Genomic DNA, 17,939 nt, shown 5'->3' with positions numbered 1-17,939 from the left:
TCATGCTTCTCTGTCACGGTAAAGGCGAGTAACAGCATGGGCAGAATAGCTTCTCTCCTGTCTCCTGTGATGGGAGATGCATGCCGCCTGCTCTTCTTGTTTAATCTTCTGAAGATAGTTTGTGACCAGATTAATGCCTTGTAAATTTGTCAGTGCCTTTCTACAAGGCTGTGCTGCTTATAATAAAAAACTACAGTAGCCTCCACAGACTTTGTCATTTTAATTATATCACTACTGCCAAGCAGTAGGCATGCTCCTTGTCCCTGTTGGTCCAACACTGAGGTATTGCTATCAGCAAAATTAATTGGTTACCACCCTTTTGTAATCTCAGAAGTAGCTATCAAAAAGGTGACACCATAGTGTCAACACCACTGATTGGCTGGCACTGTGAAAATGAGTACCTGGGATATGGTCTGCTTTAGCAGGAGATAAACTGAATTGCAGAAGATCATCTACTTCAGCACCATCTTATACACTGAGATCACAGAGATAGGAAGAAGGCACTCAGTCACTCTAATTTGGAAGTTGCCACAGAGAAAGCAAAAAGAGAGAGTGAAAATAATCAGATATTCTAGTTTCTGGTTGGCTAGAGGCTATCTACCTCCACTAAGGAGCCTGTTACCCTTCTGCACCAGCTACCTAACCTGGAGAAACAGAGCAGTCATTAAGAACACAAAAGGCAGTGGTAATTTAACCAGGAGTAGAACAACAAACCAGTACTAATGCAGAAAATAAAATTAAAAAATCAGGCTACATCTAATATTGACCAAATCCTGCATTAGTTTGTTAGCTGAGAAAATTCCACATTAAATAGAAAAAGCCTCACTACAACAGATAACTGCATATGCACAAAGCGAGTAAAGCAGCAGTGTCACAGTTGCATGAAATGGGTGCAGGTTACCACTGTATGCTGCCTATAAGGGGAAATAAAATCTTTCCTAAAAAGACAGTACTTGTGAAAGTAGTTTAGATGAGCTCAACAAATGACAGACTGTACAGGAAGGAAATTCACTGAGGTTTCACTTAGCTCAAGCATGTCTTGGTGTTTTCAAAAGGTGCGTAGAGATTAGCTAAGGAAAGCAGGGCTCACCTTGATTCTCCCTCTGGAGGAACGTCTGGCATATATTCTTTGGTTACTACAACACAAAAACTATTCAAGAAGTTTTTTTATACTGTTATCTAAGTTGACAGATATGAATGACCGTGAAAAACAGGCCACTCAGGCATACCTGGAAGAGTCCAGTTCAAGCTATCATAGTCAGTGATCTTAGAGGTATGATGTTCACTTGTTTTGAAATTGAGAAAGGGAGGAAGGAAATACCTAACAACTTGAATGCAACTGGAAACAATCTCTTTTGGAAAAATATGACCTTCACCAACTCTTCACTAAGTGAAGATGAGCTGATAGTGAGCTGCAAGAGGGAAAACAAGGAGAGCATAACGCTTTCCAGGAACGGTAGCTAACAGTTTACTATGGTTCAGTTCACAATAATCAGCACCATTTGCTGGGATTGCTGAAAAAATAAACATCTTCCACAACACCCTCTGTTATCAATAATATCAAAGACAGTTTCATGTCAGAGCTGCTCACCTACCTATGAAAGAATGACAGTGGAAACATGTTTTACTGCTCTCTGGTTCATGCTGTGTGAATGCAAGTACCTTATGATTTAGAGGTCAGATGATTACCAAAAAACATAATCATTTAACCAAAGCCTGCTCTGCCTGTCAATCCCAGCTCTAGCATGTTCAGGTGGCAGGGCCATGTTCTGGCTGTACCTCTCTTTTGTAGCACAAGTCCTGGAGGAGAAGTAAAACTGGAATGCACTAGATCCTAATGCTTCATATTTCTGAATCCTCCCTTATAGCCTCTGAAGAAGTGACAGGCAAAATCTTCTCTACCCTGCAGGTAATATAGAGAACCTACACATATGGTGACTCAGAATGTTCAAGGTAGAACGGTGATTTTCCATTCGCATTTCAATTTTTAATTGTGTCTGAGTTTCTCAATAAACACCTTTTCTTCCTGAAATGCAGCATGACTAGATCAGTTGTCAGAGGAAAATGCTTCTAGGGGAAAATTACATGTCATTTGGAAAACCTTTTTAGAAGTCTTGTAAAAAGTAACAAAAGGTTTTTTTCTAGTTTCTTTTAAAAATCTTCAAATGTTTCTCACAGAACAGAAGAAAACAAACTATGTCACCTAAGTCTACAAACTCCACATTTGTTGTGCTTTCCCTCAAGGAAGATCTTTATGCAAAATTCATCCTGAAAGGACAGCAAAGCACTTTCCACATTAAGAAAATGGGCACTGTATTGATGTAATTACATTGATGTAGACAGTGCTTCAGTTCACTTTGGAAACCGTGGAAGCTCTCCAGCATATTTACAGACTCACTGGAGGTCGTGTGGATTATGTAACTTTGAAAATCTCGCTAATTAGTAAAGGAGTAATTTTAACTCACCTTATTTTTCTTGTGCTTGTCAGATAATATTCCAGGGCTAGAGGTGGAAATGAAGGATTTCCTGCTCAGTTCCTGGGCAATAGCTACTTCTGTGGTATCTTTTTGTGTGGTTTTTTTTCAGCCCAGTATTCTGAGCCCAGAGGGAAGGCAAGGAGAAAGAAGGATTTGAAGGAATTGATGGTAGCTCCTCAAAGTGTCCCACCAGCGTCAGATTCAAATCACATGATGTCATTAGAAGTGGAGTAGTCTGTTGCCATTTTTCTCTTTATATTGCCCCCGCAATCCTGCAAAATAAAGGAAGTGAGACTACAGTTCCAGAAGGCTCTTCTTCCCTCCTTTTCTGTTCTTGTCATCCCCCCTGATTCTCCTACATAGCTGTTGGGATGTCACCTTGTATAGCATCCATGGGGCCTTTGACAATCCAAAACAATAAAGACAGTGGGGGGAGAGGGGGGAAACAACCATCCAAGAAGCAGATGAAAAGCATGGCAAAGCCAACAGACAAATAACAAAAGGGAAGCAAGGGGACTAGAGCTGGCTTTTGTGTGCTCTGTAAATATCAGTAATGATGAAGAGGAGGCAATAAACTGCTTTGAAGTTCTTTATGATCATTTCTGTATTCTCTGTCACCCTGGAATTGAACTGTGTGTATTCAAGGTCCTCTCTCTCCCCCTTTACCCCATTCTTTCCCTTTTTCCCCAGAAGTAGTAACCTTTGTGCCTTTTATTGTGCAGTCAGGAAATAAAATTCCACTCAGTTAAGCCACACTGTAAACAGAAATGCAGCCATCAGCTTAGCTAGAGTACAGAAGCTCAGGTATTTCAAGACAGATGCCCTCTAAACAGTGCCATGAGTTGAGAAACGGCTTCACTGTCCTTTACCTGCCCTGGCAGGTATGACAAAGCAGTAACCTGCAGCTATCATAGAAAACAAACAAAAAGACAGATCCCATTTCTCCCATATTTAGAGTGAACACTGGATTCCTCATCTCAGTGGGTTAGTCACAGATCTACTTTTGACTATACAGTCTTACTGCAGCATCTTGAACCCAGAGTACAGATAAGAGAGGTCAATTACATTAGATTTTTACTACTACATATTAAAGAAGTTTTTATCTTGAACAAGAGACTGGAAAGCATAGGGGAGGAACATCTACAGATTCTGGGAAGGTTGATGTGTACAGAGACTTCTGGGCTGATCAAGAAAGTGCCCACAATTCAGAGGCTCTAGCACAATTAAAAGCCTTTTGAAACTTCAGAATTGCCAGTTACAGGGAGAGTCACATTGAGTGAAAGTTCTGAGCCTGTGTGGAGGAGAATTGACGTAAAGATTAGAAAAAAGGTTCACTGGAGAAAAGCTTTAAATTCACTGTTTGGCAAACAGGAGTTCTTATATCTCTACTGTAAATCCTTTCAGGTCACTGATTAATAAATATTCCAAAAGAGACAAAAAGGAAAGTTCCCTACCCCTGAGGTCTGCTATCCCATGGTTGTTGATATTCCTCAACAAGAAAAGAATGTTTCAACATCATTTCCAGTGCTTTGACCTGGCTCTGAGAACCTGGGACTCCTCACCCGATTTCCTTCAGGGAGCCTTTAGTGGCTCTCTCAAATGGTCACAGGGCTTCTTATTGTAATAAACCTCTATCTTAGAGATAACTATGCTACCTGGCTTGAATGATATCCACCATTTGAGCATTCCTGACTTAGACGATGTTTCTCTGTCATGTAGATTCAGTGCTGGTACAGTGAGAGAAGTACAATTTCTGGGCAGTTTCAGCCCAGCCATAAATCTTTTGTCACAGATCAAGCCAAACTGGTAATAAATCTCTTAAAGTCTGTACGACATGATGCCAGATTCAGCCCTTAGAAAAGGAAGTACAATTCCATTGACTGCCAACACTTGTTTGCATGAGATTTTATCTCTTTCCTTCTCTATACTCCCAATACCAGTGCCTTGGCTGCTTTAACTGTCTCTGAAGTCAGTGTTGCTCTGACAAGGAGCACATCTGCCTAGATATGACCAGGAAACACTATCCAGATACTATTTTTTTAGATTGCCAAAAATTTTTCACTCTGTGCCATGTATAATACAGCCAGAGGCAGGGCAGGCTCAGGAAACACCATGGTGACTGCACAATTATTCTTCTCCTAGTGCTTTTCTGTCAGTAACTCCATGGTAAAATTCTGACTGCTTGGCTTGTCTTAGAGCTTCCATGGAACATTGTGAGTGTCCTCATAGAAATAATGCAGCCCCTTTCAGCCTCTTAAGCACCCCAAAAGCATGGATGCTCCCTGCCCTGTATTATTTCCATCTATATGAATCCACTTACATAAGCTGTGTACCAGAGAGCAACAGATTGCCCACATCAGCACATTTATTCCACACCACCCCATCAATGCCCTCTCACGTACGCTAACTAAACCTCTTCAGTTCACAAAGGCCATGCAGATGTGGTCGGTGGTAGGCTGGTAGAGTGAACCTGAGCAGATGCTCACAGTAAGCATTATGGCTTTTACATACAATGGGGAGCTGTCCAATTCCAGAGCTGCAAGAGCCAGCCAGGGCAGATATCTCAGTATAAATCCCCCACCAAGAGTATGCGAGCCTGCTTAGCTTCTGAGTCAGTAATGAGTCATTGCCCACTGGGGGGGTGCAGAGGGGGGAAAACAAGACCTGTCAAAGTTGTTTTTCCAAAAAAACAAGAAGAAATGATTCAAGCATAACAAATAGGTAGATATTCAGCTTGACTGGGGAGATTCTTGTCCCTGCATTTCCCAGTCTCCCACATCCCAGGTGAATGCTCAAGCAGGCCTACGCAACTAACTTTTCTCTCCACTTCATTATGAGGACAGCTAATACCAAGTAGAATAGCTCCCTCAAGCAGCACTAAGGAAAAGCTTCAGTTGGAGAAAAAGTTGAGAAATATGTTTTGGGGACAAAGGAGATGGGGATTTTTATGCATCTTCCAGCTTCCTTAGTAAAACCCTTGGCCACCATGCTATTTGGTACTCAGGTCCAGCTGGCCTATTTCATCACAGATTCCTATCTGACATGAAAAGCTCCTTCCAGCTACAAGTTTTAGTACAAGAAGCCCGTTCATTCCTGTGTATCAACAACAACAACAGACAAAACTGTCAGAAAAACCTCTCCATTGAGTTTCTGTGAAAGATGCTTCAAGACATAACATTGATACAAATACGAATACTAGATATTCAGGCTACAGGTCAGCAAGAGTTAGATACAGAAGAGTTCGACCTTGTTTCTCAATCTCCGTATGCCATACTCATTTGCTATGGAGGCATTCAAACAAGCCAACAGTTGTTCCTTTTCATTTAATCTTTTTGCCAAATAATAAATCTTTCAGACAGCTCCACTGGAATTATTCACATACACAATCAGCTTCTAGAATATGTTGCTTTACCAGTTCTCCCTCAGGTTCCTAGGGCATTAGGCACCCCTTCGAAGTGCCCATTAGATGTAGTCTGTTCTCTTTGATGGTTTAAGAAGGCAAAATCTATTTTTTTTTAACTTCAGAGGAAAACACAAAGATGTTGATATGCACCATGGAAAAGAGGACTGTTTACTAATCTACAAGTCATTAAAGTAATAGCTCTTTCTCCTCCCCACCCTCTTAAAAGTCAAATGTTTTGGAAATCAATTATGAAATAGATAACAGAGTAAAAGAAAAAACAATCAGTGGGCTGACGGGAGGGCCAAGTAAACAAACAAAAAATGCTGGGGATTCTGGAGGAGTTTGGCAATCAACAGAAACATAAGCAAACCTGGATCATGCTCTAGGTGCAAGAAACACCATTTGTAGCAAATGCAACAACTGTAACTGCAGACAGCTCCAACACCCACCATATACAGGTGAAACAGAGACATCTACACTTCTAAGGTCATGAGAAAACTTAGCTGGAAAGCATTCCAAGATATATAGGCCTGGTGGCTCTAACCAGTCACTACAGATATTTACCCAACTTTTATTTGTTGCTGTTAAGAAACCTTCAGAAGCTGAGATCCACTTCCCTTCTCAAGCAACCCACTCTAGTGCTTAACTGTTCTTACTGCTGGAAAGATTTTCCTAATGTTTAATCTAGATCTTCTTGCCACAGTTTAAGCCCATTACTTCCCATTCTATCCCCAGGGGACTTAGATAGCAGTCTATTATCTCCTCAGACACAGGTCTAACAGAAAATTCAGCTTCCCTCACTGTCAGGCCTGGGCCTTAATTACAAGGTGATTTCAACTCTCACAGCTCATGTTTGTATATACACCATGCATATTTATGGCACAGACCAAAGATGACTGCTTTGAATGGATTGCTGTGAGGATCTTGTGGTAGAGAAAACAAATTGCCATTGCTGGCATTAAAGAACAAGAAGCATTTTTCACACACGCTCATAAATACATATTCCACACACATACATATATACGCACTTTTCCTATTAATAGCTGTGTTGTGTACACAGTCTGACAGATCTGAGGGCAACCCAATGCTGCCATCACCATGCTCAGTCCATATCTGCATGCAAGCACCCAAGCATGCACACAGACACAAAGGTATGTGAATGCTTATGGATCTGTGACACAGACTCGCAGATGGCATAAATCAGTGTCACTCCTACTCAACCTAACTCCTATTCAAGTTGGCCATAAGGTAAGAACAGACAAGTACACAGCTCCCTGTGTCTATACAGCCATATGGGCAGTATACCCAGGCGAGTGTGCGTTGCACACCTTCTTCGCCTGATGGATACTGCAGTACAGCTGCCAGCCTGGCCACCCAAAGCACAGGCTTCAGTACCATCAAGTTCCCATCAGTGTAAAATTCTGGCTTAGGCACAAGAGAAAATACTGTGAGCAGCACAGCGTAGTACAGCAGAACCCCGTTGAACCAATTAGGGTTAACACATTTCTGGTTAATGAGAGGTGCCGGTCATGATTGTAAATTAATATTTTCCAGTGGCTACCCATGCACTCAAGTGTCAGTATTGATCAAACTTACCTCTGCCCAGTTAATGCTGATGGATTCAACAGCAACATACGCCTGCTCATCTGTTACCCAATTAAGAAAAGCCCTCGACTCATCCTAATAGCTGTATTTATTGTCATCAGGAATATTGATATATCTCTGTGCCAACTGCAAGCCAACATACACATGCAAGCACATGCAAAGGATATGAAGTTGCTCTGGGAATTCTCCCAGGCTCAAATCGCATTGAGAAAGCACTTTGTCAGCCTCCATGCTATTTTGTCCAGATGGGCAATGTTTTCTGTAGGGAAAGGGATACTAAAGGATACTCCCTTCTCTAAGCTCACTAGCTAGACTTTTTTTTCCTTTGCATTAGAGAGTAAGAAATGCATCAAGCTTCACAAATAAACTGCTCGGCTGTTAAAGGACTAAAGCAAATGAAAGCTTCCTGTTGCACAGGGAGTCCAGCATGTGAGAAATGCTGGCCATGTAAGAAAAAAAGCCTACAGGAGGAACCAAATAAGGATTAATGAGCATCTTTTTATATGGTTCTCTACATTGCTGGCCTGACTTTGAATCAGGAATCAGAAGCTGCTGGGTAGCTAATGGGTCTTGGGTAAGGGACATGACAGCAGCTGTCTGTATAAGACAAACAAAAAACTCCAAGGACTACAGCAAAATTTAACATTTTCCTTGCAGTTCAAGGAGTTCTTTTCTGAAATGGACACGTGATTTAGAGAGCTCAAGAGCATCTGCCCTTTCCTGGAAGCGTTCAAGACCCTTGTCCCTACCAAATGGACTATTAAATGTAGGAAGAGATGAGAATCCCATTTTTTGCAGAAGGTCATTCTGAACTAAAACAGAAATGAAAGCTCAGAGGAGGGCGATTCATCTCTGCAGCTAAAGTGTAGCCCTGCCAAGCCCAGCCAGAACACCCACCCAGTGCAGCTGAGATTGCATGCTGTGGTATATAAGGCTGAATGGGAAAAGAGCTGTGGATGAGACGCCTAATGCTCCAGAAGTTTAGAAAGCAGTTAACACAGGCCTCTGTGCCTACTCATTAAGGATCCCTTTTCTTACTAACTGAACATAAATGAGACAGCACCATCTGACTTGTGCAGAGGCTGCGTTTAGTCCCAGGGAGCTATCTGGAATCTCAAGTCATCAGCAGAAAACCTGTCTGGTGTTTTCCAAATGTTTCCGTCAATTGTTCCTCCAATTTGACAGATGCCGGCAAGGCAACTTGTGGGCCTGAAAGCAACTTAATAGGCCACAGTCAATGGCAGTTCATACTGAGTAACCCAAGTTTGAATGGGATTCTGCAAATGAACCCTTTATAAGCCACCCGAGGTGGAACCCTCAAGCCTGCTGCCACGCAGCAATGGCAGCTGCTCCCCATTGCTGCTTCTGTCCAATCTGTCCTTTAGATAAGTGAAGGACATCTATCTCCAGGGCTCTCCGCTTAGTACTTTCCACCATCCTCTAAATTAAAAAGTGAGCAATTGACAACACACCTTACTAAATGACACTTTCTCCCTTCTTCCCCAACCACTAGGGCCATGTTTTAACAGACACAGACACTTTGCTGGTGTCTTTTTAATTTGATTTCACTAAAAAAATAACACACAAAGCCATTTGGCCTTGTGCCACTCAACATACTGCTACAGAGTCGGCATGAGTTATGGGGTAATATTTCACACCCTGTTGTGTCTTATTACTTAACTAATAACAATATTTACCCAGGGTTTTCCCCAAGCAACTCAGACAGGTTTAAAAGAAATCTTGATTAAAGAATGACAGCCAAAGTATTGGATGTTAAGTATAAATAAGAGTAATGGGAAGAGAGTAGAAGAGTTTACTGTTGCATCCTCGTAGTTTGCAGTAAATCAGAGTAATATGAAAGTTCCTTTTTCCAGCAAGCCTCCCCATTTGCCAGCTCTTCCTGCAGCCCATATAGAGATCTGCCAGCCTTCTTACTTGCACCAAGGCAGCTGCAACTTAAAGCACCTGCACACGTGCACCAATAGCATTTGCCTGCTAGAGGTTAAACCTTCTGACCTAAGTCCTTAACCACTAAAGCCAAACAAATAATTAACCACCCCTCACCTTCTCTGAGGCCAACCACTAAGAAATAATTTATCGCAAAACAGTGCATCCAACTCCTTGCCACTTGATAGTTCACAGTTAGAAAAATTAATTGATACGAAGCAACACCTCTCAGTGCATTATTATCTGTGGAACTCATCGCTGAGGCAGACAAGGACCATGTAAATTACATGGAGAGTGCGTGCTACAATTAAAAGCACCCCTATTCCTGTTAGAGAGGATATCATGTTCTTCCTCTTTAATCAGTTAAACAGCGACTGCCTTGTGGATAGAGTATTCCATGTTCCTTCACTTTGAATTTCAGCTCAAACTGTCCACGTTGCCTTCATTTCAAGGCAGGAATGTAGAGCTATTAGAGCCCTTGTCTCATTTCCTTTGGTAATACTCCAGCTGACTCAGGGACTTAAGCTACACATCCATTCAACTAAGAAAAGCACTGTGGATTCCTCCCAACCTAACCTAATTCAGAAAACTAAATATTGCAAATAAAAGGACTCCTGTCTAACGCTCATAAAAAATAGATTCAAATTTACGTGCAAGTTGATATTTTCTGGCTGCCTCATATTGCTTGGAAGGAGAATGGGGAAAAAAGCAATGCCATTTTCTGCATCTTCTTGTCTCCCCATAGAGACCTTCCCTCCACAAGCTTACTAACCTCTGACAGGACCCTCCTGTAATCACAGCCCTAGCAGGGTTGTGTGCAAGCCAGAGCTGAGCATTCTAAATAATGGAATTTCTGAAGAGTTACTCCAGCTGATAGATGGGCAAAATCCCGCTGCTGTTTACTCAGGCAAAACATCATTGCAAGATGCTGAAAGTTTTGAGTGAATAAAGACTTTAAAGTTGGGGCCAACAGCAATAATTTTGGAGCAGACACCTGTGAGCCTCTCCTGACAAGGGGCTGAGGCACGAGGTGCTTTTATGATGTCATCCTACATTGTCTCATCAACAATCTGTCTCCAGCTGCATTCCCGAGCTAACCACAGCTAGTAGTGACTAAGGAGCAGAAGTGAAACAACTACCTACGTCTTCAAATTAGGCGCTACACAGCTTATCTCTTCATCCTTTACTATCACAGCATCCCCTCATCTCACTTGCATATTAGAAGACTGTGTTTGAAATGCTTATTCCTTTTCAATGCAGGAGCTTTAATACCACAGGAGAACACGTGTGTGAGTATCTGGGCACTATTTACCTTTGCAGTATCTGATTTCTGTGCTCAATTGAGTTCTGCTAGGCAAGAAGACAACAGTAAAGAGCAGGGAGATACCAAGATCCTTCTTCCTCTTCTCTCTGACAGAGAAAGGAGACCTATGAGCCAAGGAAAGCAGCATGTGGAGGTGGTACTGATGAGTAACTATGACAGCAGAAAACAAGACTCCAAACATTATTCAGAATATTAGTTCCAGCCAAGGGAACATCATCTTCTTTATACTGTATTGAAAATATCTGTGTTTGAAACAAGTTTTATCCCATCTTATCGTATACTGCTTACCTTCCCATATGTACTTCTAGTTACGACATCTAAGCCCAACTTTCCTGTCCTTAGCTCTGTAATCCATCAGGTCCTACCCAGTCTCTTCCCAGCCCTTTTTACCTACAGAAGCACCTGTAAGTCTCTCACCAGTTTCCACTTTCTACAGCTCTGTCAGTTCTGGCACAGATTGGAGACCCCAGTGATTCAAAGCTGGCTCACTATTAACACTGCCAGCTGTTTCACCGCCCTGCCTCTCAGCACGCCAACCAGAAAAGCCTTTGTTCTCCAGGACACCCTTCCCAACTGATTCTGACTAGGTGGCTTATCACTCAGCAACAGCAGCAGTGTTCACCCTGGCAGATTCCACCCCCCCCCCCTTTCCACCCTCCCCACACACCCCAGTCCTTCTGTGCTAAGAAAAAAGAGCCTTCATGCTCCTCCTCTGGTTCCCTACTATTTATCTTTCATTTCTTCCTTAATGGGTGGAAGGAATTGTACCATCCCTCTTGGCTCAACAGCTTGTGCCAGGCATTTTCTATCACCCTGCAGCAGATAGAGCTTGTAAGGAAAGAAGAAATGGCCTTGGGATAAGAGATCATATCCTTGTGAATTAGCTTACAGTCCAAGGCCTAAAAGCCACTGCCGGAAGAGGATAAATATGGTAAACAGTACTGTTCTCTATTAGGAAATCAGGGATTCTACTTAAATATATTCAGGATGACAGCAGGATGAAGCTCCACATACCCACAAATCACTGCACATATTCACAACAGGCTCAAGGCATTAAGGATAACTAGTTTGTTTAAATGGGTCCAGGGCTTATCCATCAGAGTGAAAACAACCAGACTGATCAGATTTCAGCCCAAGAGCAACACGGACTGCCTGTCTTTAGAGTTACAGGACAAGTGTCAGTAAAAGCATGGCAGACAGGAAAAATGATGCCCCAAACTACAATCACATGAGTCCCTGTAGTGCCTCAAGCCACTGCTGTGAAAGTTGTGAGAATTGCAATCTTTTATTCCAATACAAAACAGACATCTAAACCAGAAGATGGTCACTTCCATTCTCTTAGCCTGAGGACTAAGCCCTTGAGGAGGGCTTGCAAGGACTATGCGTCACAGTTGTTTTATATTCCACTTGCACTTCCCTAATTTTGAATGTACTTTGTCTTCCACTTACCAGAGATCTTGTACTACTTCTGTTGAGTGTCAGAGTAATAGAATCATCAATTGGCTTGTGTTGGAAGAAAATGTAAAGACCATATGGTTCCAAATACCTGCTGTGGGAAGAGTTGTCACCCACCTGGTCAGGCTGCCCAAAACCCCATCCAACCTGGCCTTGAATGCCTCCAGAGATGAGGCATCCACAGTTTCTCTGGGTAGCCTGCGCCAGTGACTCACCACTTTCTCACTAAAGAATTTCCACCTAATATCTCACCTAAATCTCCCCTCTTAGTTTAAAGCCATTCCACTTGTCCTGTCACTATTGGATTGTGTAAAAAGTTGGTCCCCCTTTTCTGGAACCAACTCAGATAAGCTAAGCTCATCTGTCCAGACAAGCCCAGTTCGCTCATTCTCTCAACCTTTCTTCACAGGAGAAGTGCTCCAGCCTTCTGATAATCTCAGTGGCCCTCCTCTTGACCTGCTCCAAGTGCTCAGATAAGCTAAGTTCATCTACCCAGACTTCACTTTTTCTCACTTGTTGCGTTTCTTCTTCCAAACTTCTCATCTGATCTGACTGGGAGAAGGAAGCTAAATGCTCTGAAAGAATAATCTTTTTGTGAAAGGACTAAAGAAAAGCCAGATCATTAGTAGCAGGAGATCACATGCAAAACACAGCTCACCTCTGGATGGGCAGCACATGATGTGCATGTGGAAATGTACCTGTAGAGGTACTGGAGATTTCTGAAACATGCAAGTTTTGGAGAGGGAGAAATGAAAGATGAATTTTCAACTCAGTGACAAGATCTTTTTAAATAAACATGACTCCTTTAACACTTCTCTGCAGCCTCCTACTTTTCTCCACCTATTCCACTTAACCTTCTATTTCTTCATGTAAAACACATTTCAGCATTCTCTCTCAAACACTTCATAAGTTCCATACCCTTCCTTCATAGCACCCTAACTTGCCTCTGACTCCATCTTGTTCAACTTTGCTCACCTTGGGAAGAGCACTAATGTACTCATGCTTACTTTCATATTACAAGGATGGAAAATCATCTTCATTAAGAATGTTTTACCCTTTTCCCTGACCACAATGGTTCTGTGCAGATTGTGTAACTTGCTACGATAGAATCTTGCCATTGCTTTCTCCTCTGAAATCTTCTTCACTGTATAAGGAAGGCCTATGCTTAGGATCCTTCTCAGTTTTCCCTGAATACATTGAGTTTCCTAAATATTTCATTCTGAGACAGATTCCTTTTTTGCGTGATACCAGTGGGCTCATATCTGAAAGCCATTACAATTTGTTAACAGACTTTTTATATACTTCATAACACAGCTAACATGCAAAAGAAACCACCACTTCTTTTTTCGAAACAAACAAACCCACCAACCAAGCAACGAACAACTTTCTAGGTTTTTGTGAGCTTGATTTCTCACTCTTGATATTACACATAACTACATACCATATGTAGTAAACATCACACACACACAGGAGACTCTTAAAGGTCAGAAATTAAACTAGAAAATATACACCGGAGAAACCAATCAAAGTCTATTAATTTCTTTTTCTTCTCATTTCCACCTCTGCATACCAGATGCTACAGGGGCTTAAAGTACCTTCCCTAGTGACTGATTCAGTTCAAAAATAATGGCCTGACTGATGATACTATCATTTCTTTCCTTGGAAAACCATATCCTGCAAGGCTTAAGAGAAATTTTTCCTATCACCTCATTTATTCTTATGGTTAATTTCATCCTATTTCTTTTACGCTGTTAAACTATGTGAATCTTCTTACTTCTACATCCCTAACCAGTGTAAACTTTGTCTTATTTCTTTTACACCCTTCAACTGTGTCATGTGAATCTTCTTACTTCTACATCCCACAGCAATATAAATTTCATCCTATTATTCCTATTTCCCTAAGCCAACTAATAACCCTTTGTTACTCCTACATCTTAAAGCAAGCTCACTTCTCCTTTGCCCAATCCTTTAAATGTTTGCAAAGAATCCTAGCACCCTAGGTGGATTGGTCAGCTTATACTTGCTTATTTTCAGTTCCCATACATCATTGTCAATAAAACCTTTGCATTTATTTAATCTCTGGGACTCACTTTGAATTAAGGTATTTTGAATTCAGATTTGTCTCGAGTGAGACTCCATTACTGCCAGTCATAGTTCCCATCTTGCCCATCCAGGACTTGCTACCTTATCTTATAAATCACACAGTCCCAAATGATACCCATTTCCATCAAGCATCATTTGATTTTGTCATGCAAATACTGTTAAATTTAACCCAGTCCAGAGATAAACTCATATCCAGAGTACATGTAGTAAACAGAAGATACAAAGCGCACATAAACAAGCATGTCAATGCAGAACCATGAGTGTTAGCTAAACAATAGTACAAATGGTTTTTTTTTTAGCAACAGAAAGAAAAAAGTAGCTCATCAACCAGGTTTCTGAACTTGGTTGGGCTTTCTGTTTTTAATCTTTTAATCTTTAAAAACCAAGATTTTGCTTTTGACCAAAGTGATAGTGAAGGAGAAAGTATAGGTGCCTTGTTTACCTAGTTTTGGCAACACTATCACCAATAATCCTGTTCTGGCTAAAATCCAATTGTTTCCACCAATATTTTGGCCCAGCCACAACACTAAATAAGCCATTCTTCTGACAGGTCTGTCTGGAGCCAAAAGTGAATTAATTCTTGGCTTAAACTTTTATCAGAATACACTCATTCAAGATATCTGACGCCTTAGTACACAGCAGAGATTGCCCTTTGAGGGGCATAAGCATTTTGCTTCATTGACAGATCCTCTTCCAGATTTAGAGAACATACTTCTCCCCGGAGCTCAGGTCATGTTTGCATAGCTGAATAAAAATGCCATAAATCTCCTCTTTTCAGCAATAGAAAGCAATTGAGAATTAATTCCTCCTGGAGCCTTCTTAAGAAGCTACCTATCTCATGGTTGGAGCTTATAGTATTTTTTCAGGTTTAGTATGCCCTCTGTTCTGCCAGGGCTGTTCACCAAGACACGCTGAGGACACTTTCAATTTAGGAACAAAGAACTTCCACAGTCAAACCAAGACAAAGATTACTCATGACATCAGGTAATTGAGATACTTCCCTGATGCTACGCCTAAGTATTAAACATTGCAAGGGATCTGTATACCAGATCAGCTGTACAGATTTGTTTGTATTTCAGGCAGTTCACTGAATATTCAAGACAGGGGAAAGATACAGTTATGGAAGGTTGGTATGGGGAGAAGGATTTACGTCCTGAATTAGATTAAAACAGGGTTAAGGATCTTCATCTCCAGCTCAGAGATCACTTTACACAGTAATACACATTAATAAGATTTCACCAAGGCAGCTTGGATCCTGCTGTGAATATTCCTATCAGGGCTTCTCTAGTGGGTTAAGATCAATCTCCATTCTGTGGTCTTGAAAGAGCAATCCCAAAGGCTTGCACTAGCTTAAGGGGAACACTTCAACCACCATCAGCCCATCTGACTACCAAAAAAAAAAAAAGACATGAGAGGTTTTTAAGCCCTTGAACAGCCCAAATGCTAATCCTCATCACATTGAATACTTCCAGCAGAATGCATGGTCGGCTCCATTAAACCAAGTGGAACATTTGGGCTACTGTATCCAAAATCTTTCTAGTGCGGGCATAAAGATCCTGCATCCTCTTGATCTCTGTTAATTATCTGTATATTTGCTTGCTTTTATTTGGATGCTATGTCTGAGTCCTGTCTGGCTGCTGAACAGACTTCTCTCAGACAAGTTCGAAATGCGTTTGGCAGTACCATGCCCATATGTGCTCCCTCAGACATGCCTCCTAAAAAAAAAACAACAAACCTCACTAGATGCTTGTTCAGAACCACCACATGTTCCCTTCAGACTCAACAGGTATGTTAAGCCTGTGACTTCAGCTACTTTAACATAGATGCTAGAAACACTAGATGAGTATAACGCTCCACCAGTAATGACATGGCAGTTCACTATGTTAGATCATAAACTAAACAGACTTTGGTAGAATAAAAGAAGAGCAGGTAACATACCAGGGACACAGTAGCCCAAGGAACTGTATTTACACAGTCTCAGCAGATGAGAAGGTGATAAATTAGATGCAAAGAGTTGAGCTTAATGTTGCGGGAGTGACGTTTTGATCATTTTCGTTCCTTCTTCAGCCCCTCCCTCTCACTCCCATCTCCCTCCTCCTCTTTCCTACTGATGGAGATGCAATTCCACAACATGCAGACTTTCCTGTCCAATAAACCTTTTCTTCTATCAAGATGAGAGCCTTAAAAGGATGGTATTTTTGGAGAACACTAACTCACGCCACATACTCCTTAGGAACCGGCACTGTGCAAGACCAGTGAAGCTTCTGAGTGAAGTCATGCAACAGCTTTCTAAAGTATGCACAGTGAATCTGGGAGGACTGGAGCTCCAAGAGCTTCTACTCAACCAAAAATGACTATCTCCGATTTCCTTCACAGCACCTGTAATTGTCCTAAGCCAAATAAAAACCAAAACAGCAAAACAACACAAACCAACCAAAGCTGTACTAAAACTGTAGTGTATGAAGGAAGAAAAGAAGAGGGAGCAATGCAGAGATAGGAGTAAAGGATCAAGGGAGAGAAGGCAAGAGATTTATTCAGCATTTCCTTGTCTGTCTCCTCCACAAACTGAATCACAGAAGCATGAAAGTAGATGTATTGAATCTCAAAGGAAATAAAAGAAGTGGAAAATTAACTACTGATGAAAAAAAAAAAAAAGCTGTGTCCAGGGATTCCTGCATATCAACTCTGAGCTCCCTCTTATCAGCTTAGAATAGAAAAGGCCAGGGGACTGGGGAGGAAAGGTCAAACATGGAGGGAAAACACAGGCAAGGAAAAAATGAGAGCTAGCACTGAAATCAAAGCAAAAGAGCAAAACTGAAAAGAACTCACCCCGTTTCAGACAATTTGCATGCACTGCCACAAGTACCATTTCCCAGTTTCAGCATCATGAATGGGTGAAGCTGGTTTAAGGCTGAAGCTCAGAAAAGCCATACCACTTCCTGCTTTTTTCCCCCCTTTATCTGGCAATAGGTAATAACAGTGGGCTGGAGAAACCTAGTACAACAGCAGCTGCAACCATCTGCAGTAATGCACAGCTGAGCCAACTGTGAGATGCTGTGTGCCAGGCCTGAACCAACCTCGAGAGCTCTTCCCTGCTGGTTACTAACGGCCTAGACACTGTGCACAAAGTTGGCCTGTTTAATTCTGGCTGGCTTCTGTGCTTCGCATTTTCTTGTATCTTATGCTGCTGTTTCCCTTTAGCTTTGAACAATTCCTGGCCATCTGTATCCATATTGACTTAAGTAACCACCAGATCATGATGGTGAGAGGTCTACCTCCACATCACCACTCTCCAAACACAGACAGGTCTACTGCAGTAATCTCCTTGGAAACTGCTGGCAAGAGACTAGGATAAACAAATGCTGTTACTATTGCCAATGAATAGTAAAAAAGGCAACCTTAAAGACTGGCTTCAAGTGGAAGTGTTGGCCTGAGCATCCTCCAAACAATTGGCTCCCCACAACCATCACACACAAATCACCAACAGCACACAGTGCAAGGCCATCCTCTGTTTAGATATCTCTGCTGAACCCCAATGCCTGGCTGAGAAGGATCAACAAATCCAAGAATTGCCTTCATTTGGCCAACAATCCAGCTGTTGATATTACCCTCCTCAAACTGGTAT

General features: G+C 41.7%; 1 long non-coding RNA gene across 1 annotated transcript in view; it reads right to left on the bottom strand.

Annotated features, from left to right (window-relative positions):
* Positions 1 to 1,102: 1,102 nt before the first annotated feature.
* LOC107320336 overlaps positions 1,103 to 17,939 on the bottom strand; it is a 32,447-nt gene continuing 15,610 nt past the window's right edge. Inside the window, exon 4 of the long non-coding RNA XR_001558224.2 lies at positions 1,103 to 2,749. This is a non-coding gene — a long non-coding RNA (uncharacterized LOC107320336). The remainder of the gene's footprint in view (positions 2,750 to 17,939) is intronic.

Source organism: Coturnix japonica, chromosome 1 (genome assembly GCF_001577835.2).
Source record: "Coturnix japonica isolate 7356 chromosome 1, Coturnix japonica 2.1, whole genome shotgun sequence".
NCBI lineage: Eukaryota > Metazoa > Chordata > Aves > Galliformes > Phasianidae > Coturnix > Coturnix japonica.
The sequence above is the reverse complement of the archived record's forward strand: the minus strand, read 5'-3'. Positions and strand labels throughout refer to the sequence as shown.